This window comes from Malaya genurostris, chromosome 2 (genome assembly GCF_030247185.1).
Source record: "Malaya genurostris strain Urasoe2022 chromosome 2, Malgen_1.1, whole genome shotgun sequence".
NCBI lineage: Eukaryota > Metazoa > Arthropoda > Insecta > Diptera > Culicidae > Malaya > Malaya genurostris.
The window spans coordinates 256,256,553-256,277,549 of NC_080571.1; the positions used below are offsets into that span (position 1 = coordinate 256,256,553).

Genomic DNA, 20,997 nt, shown 5'->3' on the forward strand with positions numbered 1-20,997 from the left:
AGTTACTAAAAGATTTCTGCTTGCTTAAATGACCCTCTGTCACGTCTCTCCTTTTCTGTTCTATATATTCACATCCTTGCTCTCTCTTGAGTACTATCATTCTATAATTTTCATTTTCTGTTTCTACAAAAATGGTCTCTGGTTAGGTGAATATCGCATAAAAAGAAAAAAGAAGTCGTCAAAAAGAAAGTGTTCTTCTTGTACATGAATGATATATGAAACTTGGATCTAATTGAAACTCCGAGATTGTTTACCGATGATACAACCTTGTTTTGGCCTCATCTCAATTTTCAGGAGCGAGTATAAAAAAAATATTAATGTAATTAGGTACCAGGTATAAAACTTTTGATTTGTTTATTACTATTAAACGAGATATATTTATATTGTATTCAGGTAGTATGTACATGTATAAAATGAAAGTACAATGATAACAGCAATTTAAGCTAATCGCGAGCTCTTTATTCAAAAGTTTAATTTTGTCCAAACCAATTATTGATAGATTGTACAATCGTTTCAGACGTCCACACGCAAAGATATGTTGTCACGTACCATTTCCTCCATAATCCATATTACCATAACAGCTCAAGCGCTCAAACAGGAAATCTTCCACATAAAAATCTATAACGAGTAAAAATCGCTCAAAACACCTTTTCACGTCGTCAGCCATAAATATCATCGAACACGTGAGGAAAACACATCCCGAAGCAATCGTTGGTAGCAGTTGGGTGAACCAGCATAGCTTTCTGCTTCACCACCAGGCAGTTCGGCGAGGAGCCAAGCCGCACCCGGTGCCATCAATGCTTGCTACCCCCTCCTGAACAGGAACCGCATCAGAATATGCTTACCAGTTTATCGCAACTGTAAGTTTAGTGTTTATTCGTTTATTTAAGCATTTATATGTTTTCTTCTCTCATTCATCGTTTGCTGTGCGTTCGACTACACAAATCTCAAACCACGAGCACTACTACGTGTTAGCATGTGTAATTCTACGCGCGCTCTCGCTCTCATGATTTATATGATCACACAAATACTGAAAAAAACGATTGTCCCCTCGAACGCAAAATGAACACGCTTGATTGCAGTCCTGATGGATTGGTATGCGTGAATCCATATACCGGTATTCTCTTTTGGTCCGGAATACGCCCCTATTCCAACACATCGATACCGTCAACCCACCATAAAAGTACTACACAAAAGGAGGCGGAGGGTAGCGCAACCTCCAACATGGTAGTGGTGCTGCGACCCATTATTGCAGCATCCGTCTGCTCACCTCAGTCATACCGGAGAGAGCAACAATGCAGTATCATCTCCAGCATTCGCATTTTATACCCATGTGTGCATTCCTCTGCGATGCACTTATTCGAGAAGTGCAGCTCAGTCAGCTTTCGACGCTGCATAGTCGGCGCAGAGGCATTGCCGGTTTGGTCCTTCGATGTGATCGCAGAAGTGCTCCAAAGTGGAAACCAACCGGCCCTGAGACATGTTTTTCAGCTGTCCGCCGTCCGGAATGGCATGGTCGTCGGCGGTTGCAGGCATCGGCGTTTGAGGCGAGATTTTCGTGTTTGTTTTTCTGCTCTTTTCGCTGTACTTTAAATGCTCTCGCCAGCTGTGGCAGGAAACTGCAAACGGCGGCATCGGTGCGCTCCCGCTAGGGCCTGGAATGAACAAAAAAGCGTCTGCCGCAACGAACGGGAGTTCAGGATGATACATTTTTCGCATATCTTTTCAGAGGAAATCGAGCCATTCCTTTCGGGAGCCCGGGAAAATTTCGTTTGTTCTCATGTCATTGTTATGGAATTGAAGCGATAAAACGATCGAGATTCTTTTTTAAAGTATAGCTTTGCAAATAGAATAAACAGACCTCAAAATCTAAATTTATTTTATTGGTCTTGTATTAACATAAAGGTGGCGTATTCATCGTTTTATGATTCTTACTTTAAAAGTTCTGTTTATTTTTATTATTCAGTGTTCCATTTGCTTCGATCTTCAATGCTATTAATATAGTTAATCAGCATTATCAACAAAGCGAAATCCACCAAGCGACATCCAGAATACCGCAGTATCAAGGCTCGAACTCGTAACTTTCCCCATCTCGGAGAAGACAATTGTTAGAGTGAACTGAATTGGCGATTTCGTTGTGTGGAATGTTTTCTGTTGGAAGAATTCCGCAGGACAATGACTAATAATTTTAAACATGTACACGGTCCTAGTGAGTTAGGCTGAATCCTACTTGGAGCTTCTCGAGCAGGTTAGTTTGAATGATAAAACTTGTCCCGATTAGAAGAAAGTTGAAGAAAAAAGTTGCCTTTTAATTTTTTTCTCTCAAATTTCTACTTCTACTATTCTTTTCGTTAGTCCTTTCTCAATCTGTTTTCTAGTGGGGTTCTGTTCAAAATTTGAAATGATATTCTCAATAAGAATGTACAAACAAGCATTTTGAAGAATAAGATCAAAAGTTTAGAAATCATCAAAAATAGGTTTAAAAACACTAGGCTTACTATGTTTAGATGCAATATGCGCATGTTCACCGTGAATATGGATTAGATTTCCATATACTGAAAGAACTGGAACAATCAAATATCCCAAAAATAAATGAATAAGATGTTAAACATTGTAAAAACTTTTGAAAGCCATTGTTAGTTACCTAAAGAATGTGGTAATTAAAAAACGCTTATGTCAGCTCATTCTAGAGCAATGTTCGCAGCTAGCAATATTCAAACTGTTTTCAATGACAAACCACGTCAACAACATTCATTGGAATACGATTTTTGAAAAAAAAACCTATGAGGACAATGGGTTAAAATTCGCTTAACTTTTCATAAAAGCGCATGAACAAAGTCGTTATAATTGTCCTAATATGCAAATACAAAAGTGAAGCTTATGATCGGGATCAGCAAAAATTGCACAGTTTTTCGGATCATGGATTTTGAAATAATCCTTCCATTAGTTACTCCTGAAAATCACAAGTAACCAGAATAGATCAGTGCTAGCCGCTGCTAGGCCTAAACGTAGATCATGTAGGAAATGAAGAGGAATGTAGTACAACAGCACTTGAAAAGTGTCATAGTCATAATTGATTCATGTAGCGTATTGATTCATCAAATCGGTACCAATAAACCCGTATTGTAATTTTTTGGTACGGAATTGATGATTAGATATAAGAAAACGAACATTTAGTTCTTACCGAAATCAAAAATGGCATCTTCCGGTTTATCGATATTCCTCGGAAATCCTTACAATAGATATTCTCGGAACGGATTTTATTTGTAGGAGCCGGAAAATGATGTTTGGGGGGTTTCGAAATCCAAGATGGCGATTTCCGGTTTATACATATTCAATGAAAACTCTTATAACTGGGATACTTTTTGAACGGATGTGATGATTAGATGCAAGAAAACAACGTTTGAGATTATTCCGATATCCAAGATAGCGACTTCTTGTTTATCGATATTTCTTGAGAACCCTTACAACATGGATATTTTTGGAACGGGTTTCAAAAGTAGACACCGGGAAACGATGTTTGAGCTAGTTTCGAAATTCAATATGATGATTTCCGTTTTATCGATGATCTTTGAAAACCCTTAGAGGATGGATATTTTCGGAAGGCGGTTTATCGATGTTCTTCGAAATCCCTTAGAATATTATTTGCAGAAAAATGATGATTTGATATCAAAAAAACGATTTGCTGATATGTTTTTATTAGCAAAAGTGAAAATTTCATGTCACATTGGAAAACCATCAGTTTTGGCATCAGGGTTTCGAATATTTTCTTTTTTTTTGCTTTCTGTAAATCTTCTGGAAATTACGAACCATAGTGCGCTGGACCATGTCAAATGATGTTCCAAACTTTTGACGTGCATACGTCTCACTTTACTATGGGAGGCCATTTCAAAATTTACCCTCTAGGAGAACGATAAGTTGTTGATCGTGAATATCTTTTGTTGTATCTAACGTATTAACATAATTTTTGCAACATTTTATCGGAATATGATCAGTAATTAGTTATAAATTTTTCTGGTGTATGACAATTAAATAAGCATTCTGCGTCAGGTCGTTTGTAATGGAGCAAAATACACTGAAAAGTGAACTACGATGAAGAAAAATCTGCAAATCAACCCTTTTAAGGGCTCTACATGTTAACAAAAAAGTTAAAAGCATTAACCAACTGTTGAAATATGCACATCGGAAGTGAAAATAATCAGTATAGTGAACCATACGCAGTGCGAACCTCGCACCAAATGAGTACAAATAAAACCTACATTCAGCTACTTTGCGTTCGAGAGAAATGCACCGAACCGGTGCAGTAAAACTTCATTCAATTTAATTGGAACTGAATGTGGAACACATTGACGATCTTCCCACTGCAGTAAACTTCACTCTCTGACACACACAATGTTTGCTGACGGCCCGAACGGGCAGCATTCAGTTCATCACTCGTTTCTCTTCAATCAAGGCTCAGTTTAACCACCGTCAGTTGATCTCTTGAAGTAACAAAATATCTCTTTCAATAGTGTGAGAGCGGTCTTCAAATGAGGTTCATGTAAACATTCGAATTGGTTCAAGATAATAGATGAAAAACAAACAAGATAGCTGAAATATCAATCACAGAATACACATAAATTAATTGTTTCCTCCTTAAGTTTTCATTTTTAACAATTTACTCCATTTATACTTCTATTCGTTCGAAATTGCTTACTACCAAGAGCGAAGACAATGAAGCAGCTAGACTACTTGGCACTTGAAACTGAGCAAGCAAAACTTCGAATGACTAGGTACGATTATTCAACTGACGATGATTTCTGGGAGCTTCACTTGGAAATGGCAGCAAAAGTCAAATGAATTAGAAGGGATATGCTGACGGTCAGTGGCCATAAATTTCATTTTCATCTTATATTATTCGATTGAAAATGAAATTTTACCGCACTGCATCGAACAGTGATCAATATCGGAGAAAATTTCACAATTCAGACCTTCTGAAAACCAGAAAAAGATTTCATGTAGCATTATGATAGTTTCATTCATTGAAATATGCAAGTCGGAAGTGAAAATCTCGGTTAATTTTTCAAAAGGGCGTATAAGCAAGTGACAGTTTCTCTTTGTTTACTTTCTCTTCTATTCATTACCAAGCGTTTTCCACGTTTATCACTCAACTCTTTGCATGAAATGATACCCGAAACTTTCGACTTTCAAAGAAAATCTTTTTAATCACATTACAATAATCAAAAGAGAGAGTGATTAAAGAGAAACTGTCACTTGCTTATACGCCCCTTTGAAAAATTACCCGAGAAATGATCGATTGAATCCAAATCAAGTGTTTTTTATTAGAATACGCTCCATACTAATTTCCATTTGAGATAAGTTGTAATGTATAGATAATGTATTTACACAATCAATGTAGAAGCAATGAAATGAATATGTTTATATGGAAAAGAGCATCAAATTGAAAGTTTACTTCACATGGGTCTGTCGTGTGTACTTCCATCAGTGTAGTTTATATTGTTATTCTACTGTTTGAGGAATTCTGAGAAATTGCTTGTGAAATTTGGAGAGTCGGAACAGGGATGGCAATTTTAAAAAAAGAATATCTGTATGTTAACAAAATTAAGACTGATGAAACCTGGTTCCCTATACAGATGTGGAATTTTATTTTCACTTAAGCAACACTACAATTACATCCTGACCCTAACATATTAGACGAAAATTGGAAACTATCCTGCGTTTTCCGAATTTTCATTTGCTATTTGCTGATGGAAGCCAATATCCACCAAACTTGGTTCTAGACACAATGAATAATACTCTTCAAAGAATATTTCCACTGAGTGGTAGAGCAACTCTATTTTAAATGTTTATTATTTTGGATGAATTAAAAAATAATTATTTCCATTATTTTTTATATTTTATTTTATTATTATTATTATTATTATTATTATTATTATTATTATTATTATTATTATTATTATTATTATTATTATTATTATTATTATTATTATTATTATTATTAGGTTCGTGCCCGCATCGCATCCGACACAGTCGGAAATTTCTTACGGTCGCGACGACAGAAACAAAGACAATACAGTGCAGTGAACAATAGAGTGTACGAAATGGGCAAATACGATTTAACAAAGCCTGAAACTTGGCCTACAAGGCCAAATTCAATTTGTATTGATTTCAAGCGCTGCAAAGTTAGACCAGCAGCAACCGAAATAGAAATCTTGCTTAAGGAACGAATGCATCTAAACGTCAATGATGTAAGTGAGATTCAATTCAACAAGGCGTCCAACTGTGTGTACATTATGTTCAAACGTGAAAAAGATGCAATTGCATTTGCTTCGGTTAATAACGGGGTGCACAGTATTGATCATGACAATGTTAAATACAAAATCCCTGTGTACATGGTGGACAATGCCATAGAAGTACGCGTGCATGATCTTTCCCCGCAGACCAGCGATGGGTATGTTCGGGAAAGTATGTCGCAGTACGGTGAAGTTCTTTCCATCGAAAGGGAAGTATGGCGGAATTTTTTCCCGGGTATCCGGAATGGCGTGCGAGTGGTACGTATGCAACTATGTAAAGCAATTCCATCTTACATCGTTTGTGGTCAAGATGGAATACATCCGTGTAAAACGCTGATCACGTATGAAAATCAACTGGTTACATGTCAGTTTTGTGAACAACCTGCACACTACGGCAAACCTTGCACTGAAACTGCGACAACAAACAAAACAAACAAAAACAAGTACAACCGCTAAACAACGGAAACTAGTGAATGCAGTGGTCCTGTTTCAAAAACACCTTCACCATCTAACCAACTATCAACTGTAATCAATGTACAAAGCGCATCTACAGCAACTGCAAACGAACCCAAGACTGCGATCAACAATGAAAACAAGGAAACAGAAACCGCTCACAACTTCAACGATGTAGCAATGGATGATATGAGCAACGGACAAAATGACCTCCAATCTTCGCTAGAAGGAAAATGACAACGAGATCCAACAATAAAAAAATAATTTTATGTAACAAAAACATGGGTAAATCGGCCACGTAAAGCTATACGCAAATTGGCCTGAATAACAATTGTCTTAAAAAAAATATTATTATTATTATTATTATTATTATTATTATTATTGTTATTATTATTATTATTATTATTATTATTATTATTATTATTATTATTATTATTATTATTATTATTATTATTATTATTATTATTATTATTATTATTATTATTATTATTATTATTATTATTATTATTATTATTATTATTATTATTATTATTATTATTATTATTATTAAATAAAGGATCTCTCTATTGAACGCTAGAGAGATTTTCAACTCACTACGGCAGCTGTCTGTCAGACCGGGGACTTATTGACTGTTGTGTTTTGGATGCAAAATCCTTTACAATAATAATGCGAAAAACATTGTCTAAATCCATAATGTCTTATAACAGAGACTAGTCCTCCTATAACGTATGCCAGACATCCTCGAAACCCCGTGTCCCATCCACTCGTTGCACACCCATGGTTGCAAACTAATAAAAGCATACCCATTTAAGTGAGCGTATAGCCTTCCAGGTCGAGCTTTAAATCAGAAACAACACATTATGAAACCATTATAATCAGCCCCGTCAGAAAAGCAGAGGTAGCTTGCTAAAAGTGCCACTTCAGCTCACACAAACAGCCGATTCGTGAGGTTTTATGTTGCAGTTTATTAACGTTCGAATCTTCATTTCAAAGCAAACCGTCAGCAGCAGAGAGATGATTACATGTTCATTCTGCAGTTAACATCTTTCTGCCGCCAACATAATCGTAAAACATGTACATATTCGTATTAAGTTAATTACATACGAAAACTGCAAGCTGCATGCACCGGGAGCAACTCAAAGATAATGGGATAGTACGTATAATGGCATGTTGATCGTTATGGGGTGATGATGAGCTATTGCTCTCCGGGGAATCGATTGTCTTCGGAACGCTCGGTAGATCCGATCGGGGCTTTTAACATGAATCAATTACGGTTGCACCCGTGCCATCCGATCCATCGGCTTCGACGGGGGGCCAAGTTAAAATAATTGTACTATGATTATTCTAGCGCAGTTCTCTTAACCGCATAAAACACATCTATGTGGATAAAGTAATATTTGCGTTGATAAGTACTTTTTATATATGCGTCGACATGGATTTTGCATTTAAAACAACAAAAATCGTGTTGTTTGTGCAGTTTGCGACGGGAAAAACTCCTTTTTGGATTACTTTGCGTATTCAAATAGTAATTTATTGTAAATTCAATTTTTTAAATCGTCTGAAATTTTTCTGGTTTGGATCTATGTCATCGACAAGCCACGTAATAATCAACAGAACTTTTTTCAATTTTTATTTTATGCTTAAGCAATTCCTCGCAATACGTTAGATTTGGTTTTCCTTTAACAATTTATCGACATTAATCGTTAATAATTCAAGAAAAAACTGCTTTTTATTACTCACTCCAATACTACTTGGTTAAAACTACATCGTTTTGTTTTCTCAATACCAGATCATCGAGGGGTGAGATAACCAAGATCACAAGATCTTATCCCATGTATCCCAGTGTGGCTATGATGACGTTTGATCAATAGAACGGCATCGACTGGGTGCTAACAGATCGGCTGAAAAGTTCGTATCGTTTCTATGAGAGGGCGCCACTAGAATTAAATCCATACCATTTTCAGTTAGTACCAACCTTCAAAAGATACGTGTATAAATTTGACAGCTGTCTGATTATTGGTTTGTGAGATATTGCATTTTGAGTGAAGCTACTTTTGTTATTGTGAAAAAAGTCGAAAAAAAGGAATTTCGTGTGTTGATGAAACACTACTTTTTGATGAAAAAAAAGTGCCGCCGATACCAAAAAATGGCTTGATGAGTGTTATCCAGACTCTGCACCGGGCGAAGCAACAGTTCGTAAGTGGTTTGCAAAATTTCGTACTGGTCATATGAGCACCGAAGACGATGAACGCAGTGGACGTCCAAAAGAGGCTGTTATCGATGAAAACATGAAAAAAATCCACAAAATGATTTTCAATGACCGTAAAGTGAAGTTGATCGAGATAGCTGACACCCTAAAGATATCAAAGGAACGTGTTGGACATATTATTCACAAATATTTGGATATGAGAAAGCTTTGTGCAAAATGGGTGCCGCGTGAGCTCACAATCGATCAAAAACAACAACGAATTTATGATTCTGAGCGTTTGGAGCTGTTATATCGAAATAAAACCGATTTTTTTTGTCGATATATAACAATGGACGAAACATGGCTCCATCACTTCACTCCGGAGTCCAATCGACAGTCAGCTGAGTGGACTGCACGCGATGAACCGAGCCCAAAGCGTGGAAAGACTCAAAAATCGGCCGGTAAGGTTATGGCGTCTGTATTTTGGAATTCGCATGGTATAATTTTCATCGACTACCTTGAAAAGGGAAAAACCATCAACAGTGACTATTATATAGCGTTATTAGAGAGTTTGAAGGACGAAATTTAAAAAAAACGGCCTCATTTGAAGAAGAAAAAAGTTTTGTTTCATCAAGACAATGCACCGTGTCACAAGTCGATGAAAACCATGCTGAAATTGAACGAATTGGGCTTCGAATTGCTCCCTCATCCACCGTATTCTCCAGATTTGGCCCCCAGTGACTTCTTCCTGTTCTCAGACCTCAAGAGAATGCTAGCTGGTAAAAAATTTAGAAGCAATGAAGAGGTAATCGCTGAAACTGAGGCCTATTTTGAGGCAAAGGACAAATCGTACTACAAAAATGGTATCGAATAGTTGGAAGATCGCTATAATCGCTGTATCGCCTCTGATGGCAATTATGTTGAATAATAAAAACGAATTTTGGCAAAAAAATGTGTGTTTCTATTAAACGATACGAACTTTTCAGCCGAACTGTTATACCTTCTGCTTTAGTGTTAGAATGAGAGGGTGAAATTGAATTCTAATGTTAATACCCATCTGATATTGCAAATTAATTTAACCCGTTTCAAATAGGGCAAGTAGTTTGTCTTGCCGACGTATTGCTGTAGTGTTTCTATTTAATTTGATTTTGCGGAAGATTTTTATATTATTGGTGTTGTTCGTAAAGCTGTGAGAAAGGATATTTTATTTTTTTAAAAGAGAATAGAATTAACCATAAACTCCAATAAAGCCAAGTGTATAATGGCGGGTAGAAAATAAGATAGTCAAAACGGTGTCGAATCCACACTGAAAATTGATAAAGCGTACGTTACGGTAGACTACAGTGGTCTGGACATGTAACCAAAATGCCACAAGAGTGTCTTACGTGAACCTGGAAGAGGTCATCGACTGCGGGGCCGACCTCGCACTCACTGGATGTGTGTGCAATCGGAGAGGAGGCGAGTGAAACGACAGTATAAAGCCACGATGCCAACCCTACGGATTTATCCGAAATCCTACGAATTTCTGCCTTTTCTACGGATCTACGGATGAACCTCTTGAAATCTATGGATTTTGCATTATTTCTCCAGCTATCTACGGGAGATAATTAAATTTCACGATTTTTTTCTGTTGAAGTTCACATTGAACAAAGATCCCTGAAAGATTTCAATACTTCAGAAATTACTCTTCAAAGTGGATGTTGGCAAATGACTTACTGGCCACTGGGAAAACACTTAAAATATTGTAACATCATCTTCATAATTTATGTTGGCCTATCAAGTTTTATAAGAATATAGTTATATCTATTCGTCACCGATCACTCATTTTTGAAAGCCTGTATCAATGGCTCAGAGTCACAAACTGTTATTTTTACGCACGGGGTAAATAAACGACATAATGATAAGAATAATTTTATGCAAATATATGAGTTTGAGTACACTTGAAACCAAATCTATGGATTTCACCTTAGGGAAAAGTGGCATCACTGGTACAAAGTGACTGCAGAAAAGCTACCCAAGCTCGAGGAAACCTAAAATTCGCTTTGTCATGTTCTGACAACGGAATGTGTAGTATTCAAGTAAAGTAATTATTTAATACCGTTTTGATGTTTATCTCTATCGTGACTGTAAGGGTTAGGGTAGCGGTTGATTTTCTTGGAAATTGGCCCAAATTCGCCCAGACTATTCCCATTCTTTACACAGTAAAAATGAATAAATTTACAGGTAACGTAATTCATAAAATGACTGAACTCTTCCAGAATGATTTGAATGTGTGACAAACATAAAGATGTGTTAAAATGTATTGAGCATAGGTTAAATCAACTGTAAAAATGAGTCATTTTTGTGCTCATATATGTCGGTGTAAAAAGACTTAAATTTACAGGATTTTTCTAGGTGTTTTTTATAAAATGCCTTTTTAAGTCCAGATTCCTCCAAACAATTTTCAAAAGTAGGAAAAAATCCCTCTTATATATGTTAAAGAATTATTACCGAAGGTACGCGCGACCAAGAAGTTGGTAGAGAAAAGAAATCATGTTGCGCTGGGCGAATTTTCACTATTGAAAACTTTGATCAAATTTTTCCCAAATCACTTTTTTTTCAACGGAGTTTTACTCGTATTTCAAAAGTAATGCACATATTAACATAAACTAAGCTGATTTTTACTCTTTGGATCTTTCTCTGTAGTCCGTACTACAACCAACAATATTCATTATGATTTGGGAATGCTATGAACAATTAAAAATGCCAAAAAATTCGATAATTTTTCGATTCGATAATTGAAAAAGTTTCCATTTCGAGTTTTTTTCTCTGTGGAAATATCTTATTGTAGTACCGATCAGAGCCAATTCGATACAAAATATTAAACTGTTTAGCTTCTTGCTTTGAGATGATTCGTTTCCAAGAAATCCACCAGCAAATCGGACGAGCTCGAGCAGCTCTTTTCAGAGCAGAAATATTGAAAAATCTGAGTCGAATGGTACGTAACACTATGGGTCTCCAAAGGTATATTCAAAAGTTTGTTTTCTTGTAATTTTATTATCTTTCGTTTGTTCAACACCAACTAAACAACCAAAGTAATGATCAAACCAATCGTATTTCATTATCACTGTAAGCCATCCAATGTGATAGCAGTTCCGTATAAACTGTTCCATAAAACCATAACATAGTTTGTTCAAGAAGTATCTCATATTTACAGTCAATCATAAAAATGACCATATTAATCATTTGTATCTGAGTTGTATTTGATCATTGAAATGACTTTGCAAAAGACACATTGAATTTTTTTTCTTTTGAAAGTTATCGTAAAATGAAATTTTTTGTCACTTTTCCATTCTTCAACATAAACATATTTGAATGAAACTTCCAGATAATACAATTGTTTGAAACGATAGATTTTTTTGATGTTTTAGACCAATATATGTTTTCAATGTTTCTTTTGGAAAGTCATTTTAATGATCAAATAGAACCAAATTATCAACATTTAAAAAAAATTTCCTTCATTTTTCCTTGGCGATTTTCTGCGTTCTGACCAATGTGTTGCTTTAAATGGTAATTTTTTTAAAGCTGTAGTTAAAATTTTTGAATTAATACAGCCCAGATAGAAGTGATGTGCAAACCAATAACAAATTTTATTTTTAAAGCCAAACATCTCAATGGTAGAAAATGGCATTATTTAGTTTGAAATAGGAGTTAAAATATCAAAAATCATAACAAAGTGTGCATGAGAAAACAGCAAAAAAATATAAAATTCCGTCATTGTAATATCAAAATTAGAACAAAATATTTATAGCATTCAAAAGAGAATAATTTCATAGGCTCTTCTCCTATCGGACTCTGATGCAGTTTATTCAATTGTATTTTATTTGAAAATAGGACTACACCAGGACAAGATATGATAGTAACATTTGTTATTACTTTGATAGTTGTTTATTGTTTACATCTACCCGGGAGTGCACTAATAAAATTACAATTCATTACATTCATTTCTAAACTCGCACATAAGATCAAAATACAACATAGGAGTCGTAAGGGCACAAGGTTAAAACATGTTATCGAATGCTGTTAATTGTCAATAAATTAAGAAAAATACTTTATAGTGCTTTTAGATGTGTGATTTACGTCAGCCAAATAAACGAAACGTGTAAAAAAAATTATAAAACTGTAAGTTGCCAGTCAAAAAGAATCGAAATACTATTTTTTCCGAAAAGGACATATCAATGAGTATACATATTTTAATAAGAAGGGCGCTCAACACTCTAGCCTATCAGTTAGTGGACTTGCTATCTGCTTGAATGAACATATAATAATGCAATAGGAGCTCGAATCATTTGTAAATTACAATGTCCATTCCGCTTGTAAACAAACATCACATATGTAATTTATTATTGGAATTTATTCTAATTCACTATTAGTTCCTAGACATGTTAAAACTAATTTATTCAGAGTTTATTCATAACAACTATATCTTCTCTGAACACTTTCAAAGGTAATGAGTCGTGCAATGCGTTCAAGACAGCAGTTTATTTTAAATCCCATGAATGGAAATGAAAATTAACAGCCTGTTTAGCTTACCTTAGGCAACATTCCTGCTACTCTAGAATAATATTTTGTGCTTAGCATTCTCTAACATCAATGGCTATGATCACCGCCAATTTGAAAAACAGGAAGGGTACAAGATATAATTCAGCAAAACATAAAAGTGGATGGCCGAGTGCTTGTTTCAAATGCTGTTTTTTTTGCAACCGAAAAATTAAACACAATTCATCGTAGCTCTCGTGGCATTCCAATGAAACAATTCTTGTAATTGTTTGTAATAAACATTAATCGCTCTTGTCCAATTTATACCAAACTAAAGCAGTGTTGAATTATTCGAACTCGACTGAGGTGCGAAAATGTGGAACCCAAAGAGCCACCTTTGTGCTGGATTTTGACAATGCTTGGGTTTTCAAATGAGGGTTCGCTGAAATCCTCATCAATATGGATGATAGTTTTACGTTGTTGTGTGCACAATAAAGCGCTCTTCTCTGTTTCTTAAGCAGATATTTATCATTGGTAACTTTTCTTCCTTGGTCTTCTACTAGCAAGAGATGATTGAGAAATTATACATGTGTGTTGTTTCTAGAAATCGTGTGATTCAGGAGCATATTTTGAAGTCGTTAGAATATTTGTTTTAATATCTATTAGTTTCTATATATCACTTATGGTTTGTTTATTTGTTAGAGTTTGTTGGTAAAAAATATTTCAGTCGTAACATATTTGTCAAGATTTTTTTTATTTGACACAAAACATATATGCACTTGTAGTTTCTATCCGGACTTTGACTTTCTCTTATAGAATTGCTTTGCAATCATAATGAAAGCGGACCTTAGAACCAGAGTCGAAAGTCATATATCATTCATATCTCTTCGTCGGGATCCGATCAGTTTGTGTGTATATGTAACGTATATGTGTGATTTACACAAACATAGATAAATATTAAATATATATCTTATGGTAGTACAGATCGCTACTGAATTTTATTAGGATCCGATTTCTGGAAGCCTCTAATTTCGAGTAAAATGTGTAAAATATAAAAAATCAAATCGCACTCAATTTTCAACAATGACGGTTTGCCCGATTTGCACAAACTTAGACTTAAACGAAAGGTGTTACATTACCATATCCTGCTATTGATTTTTATGACAATAAGATCCGTTTCCGGAATTACATTCTGATGAAAACATGCACACGGTGAAAAATTATGAACTTTACCGCGGACGCAAATATACATATGAAACTATTCATAAGAACATTCATAAGTTTACAGACAATATTTGTACAGCAGTTCAAATCCCATAATATCGAAACGAAAGAAATAAACTCTATTTCTAGATTGTTTTGATGAAAAAAACAGCATATAGAAAATATGAAGATTTGTTGCTCTCAGTGCTAATCTATTGTAGAATCTTGGGAATCTGAGAATGACGATCGAATTCTTAGAGAAGGGTCCTTTTTGACTTTAGAGAAAATTACTGCTGAACTGAAACAATGCTGAGCGTAATAGTCAAGGAAGAACTAATTAGTAGTGAAAAAGCGTCTCTATTCCAAAAATTTTTATGTTTATTATAAAATGGTGAAACATAAAGCGAAAAAGTTAAGTCAATGTAGTTTTTTCCGATTTAAAACTTGACCCACTCTTTCAACGGACGGCGCCCCCGATTTATGAGTGCAGAAAACAATTTCATCGTTCGTTCAAAAATTCAGGGGCGACCCGTTTGGCATAAAGTCGTTTGGAATAATGCCATTTGCCATAATAATAATTGCATTTGCAATATTTTAATCTAATGTAAATTTTCGTTTGTGTTTCGATCGAGTGATATTGTGCAAGGAAAACTCGGATGAAATTTATATTTGGTCCAAATATTTCGATAATGTTAGGTGAAATAGCATTATTATTTTTTATTTTTAAAATTCTGTAGTAAATAGCACACTATCATTTTATATAAGCAACTCACTTAGTGCTCACACAATATTCTGTTCATCATAGATGATTCAGTCCGCGACGGCCGAAGGCCGCGAGTGCGCCGGTTACCCGCCGTCGGTAGCGCTGGCCACTGCGGGGAGGCAGCGCCCCAGTAGAAATCACCTCTGTCTAGTTGTTGGCGTTTACCCCGATTACCCAAACCTATGAGCTATCCCTTAGTTAAGTCAGAACGAGCGGCAGCGAGCTGTTTTCAGCTAAGCACTGTACAGAGCGTTTTTAAGGGCTGAGACCAGTAGGTCACGTAAAACCACGTGGCTCGCTCTGCGTATTACATTTCTCTCCATGCTCTCTCGCAAATGTGCAAAATACTCTCTCGCAAATGTGCAAAACCTTCTGTGGCCGGGTGGCCAAGAAGGTTTTGATCCAATAAAGCTACCGCTTGTTTGGCAGCCTTTCTGAGCCGATTTTATTTCTCTCTCATGTTTCGTTACGTATTCTGGAAACTGGATCAGAAAAAAATGGCGCCGCCATAGAAATCGACAAAAATAACATTCGCTTCATATTTATCGCGACAACATTTATGTTTTTATGCACTAATCGCATCTAAATTAAATTATATAGACATTGTCAGGATAGATTTTGGAGCCATGCTTTTGAAGGCGAGATATTCAATGAATAAGTTAAAAGTTGCCGTGAAAATAGCCCTCTTAATCACCTTTAAACACACTGGCCTCAGCCCTTAATTATTCCGATACACATTTGGCAATAGAAAAAAAGGCTGAAAGCGAAAAGAAGTTTTCTTGCGTGATAAACGACAATGAAACTTATGTTCTGGCAGGCTTTAAGCAGCTTCCCGGAATATATTTTAATTTTGCCATGCAACTGAACGGCGTAGAGGAGCAACCAAGATTACCAAGAAATATTTGGTTTGGCAAGTAATATGCAGCTGTGATCAATCAAGCCAAAGCTTCATTACAAGTGGAATGGTGAACAAAAAAATATACCGTGAAGAATGCCTGAAGACGTTCTCTTACTCTTCTGGTATTAATTAGCACCTTTCATTACACCAAAACTGTTTTAGAATGGTATGAAGCGAATGATGGTTATTGTACCGAAAGAGGCGAATCCACCCTACCAACTACCCGAAGTTGCGACCTATCAAGCGGTATTGTGCTGAAGAGAGACCTCTCGTAATATAAATAAGCTAGAACTATAAAAAATAATTCAAAAATCTTGGACAAAATTAGCTAAATCGATTGAAGAGAAGTCTGCACATACCTCAATGGCTGGAGTAAATTCGAAAATTCGTAGTTTTTTCATGCAGCCGATTTAGGTAACTGTAATCATTTTTACTAATAATGCACACTTAAATGAATACAAAATGCATTTTGGATTGAACTAACAGTAAATTAGTTTTATATCAAATTTATTTTGTTCAGATTTTGTTGCGTACTAGCTAGCAAATAGTTTATTATAAAGGGTGATTTTTTAAGAGGTATAGGATTTGATTCCAAAAACAAAAATATTCGAGAAAATTGATGAAATCTTTATTGGAATCGATAGAACAATATAATGTAATGTTAGAAGCTGATTTAATGCCAATGCTGGCCCATATGCAAGATTCAATTTTGGCACACTCTCTCCAACACATCGGCTGGTACTTTACAAATAATACCACCGGCCCATAATCCAAGCCAAACAGTGACTTTTTTGGGATGCATTGGTAGCTCTTGCAAGGCCTCTGCCTGGTCTTCACTACAGATGCGGCAATTTTCCTTTTTGATTTATACATTTTTTTCAATTCCGCAATTTTCTATAAAAAATGGATCTTTCTTCAACTTTGCCAGAGCCCATTTATGATTAAATATTTGACCAAACGACGATTCATGATTAAATTTTAGACCAAACTGAACAAGTTTGACAATGACACAAGAAACAGTTCACGCGTGATCTGTCAAAAGCAATGTTGGCAAAAGATACCAGTAAAAAAATTACCCTTCACTTTGAGCCACAACTTCATTCACGATATTGTTAATCGTATAGTTTAGTAATCTGTTTTCTTTGTTCTTAGAGCAAATACAAGATGCAGTTCCAATGCAAAAATCTTGCTTCCTGCCCGGTTCTGGTCACATTATTAAATTACTAAAACAGAATGTCTGGAAAATATAAACCGTTGAAATAGTAAATCCCGGGTTGGCGGTTTAATGCATAGGACGCTGGTCTAACAAGCCAGTTGTCGTATGTTCGAGCCCCGATCTGGAAGGATTCTTAGTGTCAGTAGAATCCATAGTACTAGCCATGCAATGATTCTGTACACTAAGAATCGGCTGCGAAGTTTGTTGAAACAGAAAGGCCAAATTCCACAAAAGAAATGTAATGCCAAGACTTTGCTTTTTGCCTTTCTCATATAGAAAGGCTATGCAATCACTGTGAAAATCGACTTTTTAACCGAGGCCCGGAGGGCCGAATGTCATATACCATTTGACTCAGCTCGACAAACTGAGCAAATGTCAGTGTGTGTGTGTGTCCGTCCGTCCGTGTGTGTGTATGTGTGTGTGTATGTAACAAAAATATGCACTCACTTTTCTCAGAGATGGCTAAACCGATTTTCACAAACAAAGATTCAAATAGAAGGTCTTATGGCCCCATAGCCTGCTATTGAATTTCATTCCGATCCGGCTTCCGGTTCCGGAGATATAGGATGATATGAACCAAAAAAACGAAAAAAATATGCACTCACTTTTTTCAGAGATGGCTGAACCGATTTTCACCAACTAAGATTCAAATAGAAGGTATTATAGTCCCATAGCTTGCTATTTAATTTCATTTGAATGTGACTTCCGGTTCCGGAGTTATATGGTAATATGTGAAAATTTGAGAAAAAGTTTACACTCAATTATCTCTGGAACTACTCAACCGATTTTCGCAAACTGATATTCAAATGAAAGGTCTTATAATATCCTAAAAATTTGTAGAACATTTTATCTGGATCTGACTTCCGGTTCCGGAACTAAAGCGTGATAAGTGGAAAATTACCAATTTTATTAGTATTTTTCCACGAACGATGGTTAAAAACAGGTACAAATCCCATAAAACTGTCTGATTCATTCTTCTAGTTTGCAGAGCTTGTTAGTTTGTGGGCATGAAAACTTAATTCGGCATTACTGGTTCCTTCTTTTCCTGTTCCGAGAGCACCGAAAGTGGAGAAGAAATACTCCTAAAACTAAATTCACTTCGATTTCTTTGCAATGTTTGAACCGATTTTCACAAATCTTGATTTGAATTAAAGCTCATACTGTCTTTAAAGCTACTGTGAAATTTCATCCGGATCCGACTTCCGGTTCCGCAGTTACAGGGTGATGAGCGTCAAAGTTTTCAAATCGCCACATAGAGTGACAATATGTACAACATCGAAAGAAGAAGAAAACACAAAACGAACAAGGCGTGCTTTGTTCTATTTCGTACACGTTGTGTAGTGATGTCAATAATAATAATAATAATAATAATAATAATAATAATAATAATAATAATAATTATTATTATTATTATTATTATTATTATTATTATTATTATTATATTAATAATAATAATAATAATAATAATAATTATTATTATTATTATTATTATTATTATTATTATTATTATTATTATTATTATTATTATTATTATTAGCAGGTTCAGTCAACGGAAAATATGTTCTTAATGCTTTTCATTTGGGTATTCGGAAGTGGGAAAATGTTATAATCATCGAAATTTTAACACGATGATAATCATTTAGAGGTTAACCTAAAAAGGAGGAAAAGTAACAATGATAGTAATATCTACCATCGGCACGATAAAAAACAATATCCGGCGGCACGATCGAAATAAGGTGGTAACAAAACTGTTAGCACACAGTTCTTATAGGTACTACTTTAACGGTAAACTGTGGTAAATCAGAGCAGTATGTGAAATTCATGTTTTGATCGATGTATAAATTACTGGTATATTTTTCGAAAATAATTGTAAATGTTGTAAGCGGCTATGTCTATGATAGTTTATTCCTTTCGGGGCATATGAATGGTTTCAACTTTGAAACATAATTCTATCAGTAGGTTCAAATCTCACGGTCGCATCGTCTATTCTCTATTCCAAAACTTGAGAATAGTTGCCAATCCATTTCATACTTCTAACGTTACATAAATAAATTACATTTGATTGTTATTTTCTCAAAATTCGATAATTCTGTCTGTTCACGAATCCACTGAGCCAAAATCAGTCTTGTTCCCGGTAAGCTTCACGCAAAATTGATATTTCGCACCATACTAAAAACAATAATTAAAACCTTTAAGTGGCTCACCTTACCCTTACTGTTCCAAACCACCAAATTTCTGTGTATAATTCTATTCGTCCGAGTGCAACTGCACAAATGGTCGACTGATTTTAATTTTCGCTTATAATTCTTCACGCCTCGCTCTTATGAAAGAATGGTTGAATGAATGAATGAAATGATTTAATGAATAAATAAATGATGAAGTTGCATTACAAATTGCTGCACTGAAGCCCTTACACGAACGATTCAATTGCCCATGTAATCTGAATCAAGAAAGTGCAGATTGTTTTCAGAAGCAAGACGACCAGCCGGTAAACTCATATATTCTACTGCGAATGTGTGGCAGTGTGATATCTGTTTATTTCCTCAAACTATCCACTAAAGACACATTAAAAGTATCTTTAAAGAATCTTAATTAGCTCTATTCAACTGCCATTCCAAATAAAAAGATGTACATTTCTCACTTGCCAGTCGCTGGCTGCTTCGCTGTGCTGCACCGTACAATTTGGAGAGCCCAGTTGAAGCATTACCCAATTCTAATTCTTTTATTTACACACACACACACACATGCACGTTCTATCAGTAAGAATTAAGCAACCAACAACCATCAACCGGTAAACCTACTCGATAGGCAGTGAGGAATCATTATTACAGGAACATTAACCTCGTTCTGCGATTCCAATTTATGTTCATCGTGGAAGGTGTCACTGCTCACAACATCTTTTCTGCCGCCGTTCGTTAGAGTCGATGAGTGACAGAAGAAGTGAATGTACTTTAAATTTGACACATTTGTCCCATTTGTCTAAACGCAATACTTTCGCAGAGCATCGGTAAAGAATATGTATATCGGATGGTTGGTGAGACAAAGGAAAAATAATAATGAACATTCCTCTTTGCATATCTCCATTGCAGCTAACGGCAGCAGAGCTAAACTGTAATTGGGACAAAGCAAAAAGGTTGATGTGATTGACAAGATGTCTATCATCAATCAGTGAGAAAGTTTGGATCAGATTGCGTTGAGATCTTCATTACCCATGAAAAATGTCCATTACTATTTGTTGAACGTGGAACCGTATTTTGTCAACAATGCGCATGTTCCAAGAGAGTTCCTCAATTTTTAATATCTCTGCAGCTAGACAGTATATGTGTTTTATGCGCACTCTTCCTTCTCTGTAAGCAGCGTCATTGTTATTAATCGCTGAGTTTTTAAGTGTACTGGAAAAGCAATGGGTTCAGCAACTATTCAGATTTTTCTAAAAAATTTTATTCCACTCCAATCGACGTTTAT

General features: G+C 35.5%; 1 protein-coding gene across 1 annotated transcript in view; it reads left to right on the forward strand.

Annotated features, from left to right (window-relative positions):
* The first annotated feature begins 2,114 nt into the window (after positions 1–2,114).
* The window catches only part of LOC131429604 (LIM/homeobox protein Lhx9-like), an 84,700-nt gene continuing 65,817 nt past the window's right edge, over positions 2,115–20,997 (forward strand). Inside the window, exon 1 of the mRNA XM_058593833.1 lies at positions 2,115–2,248. The gene's annotated coding sequence lies outside the window, so the exon portion shown is untranslated. The remainder of the gene's footprint in view (positions 2,249–20,997) is intronic.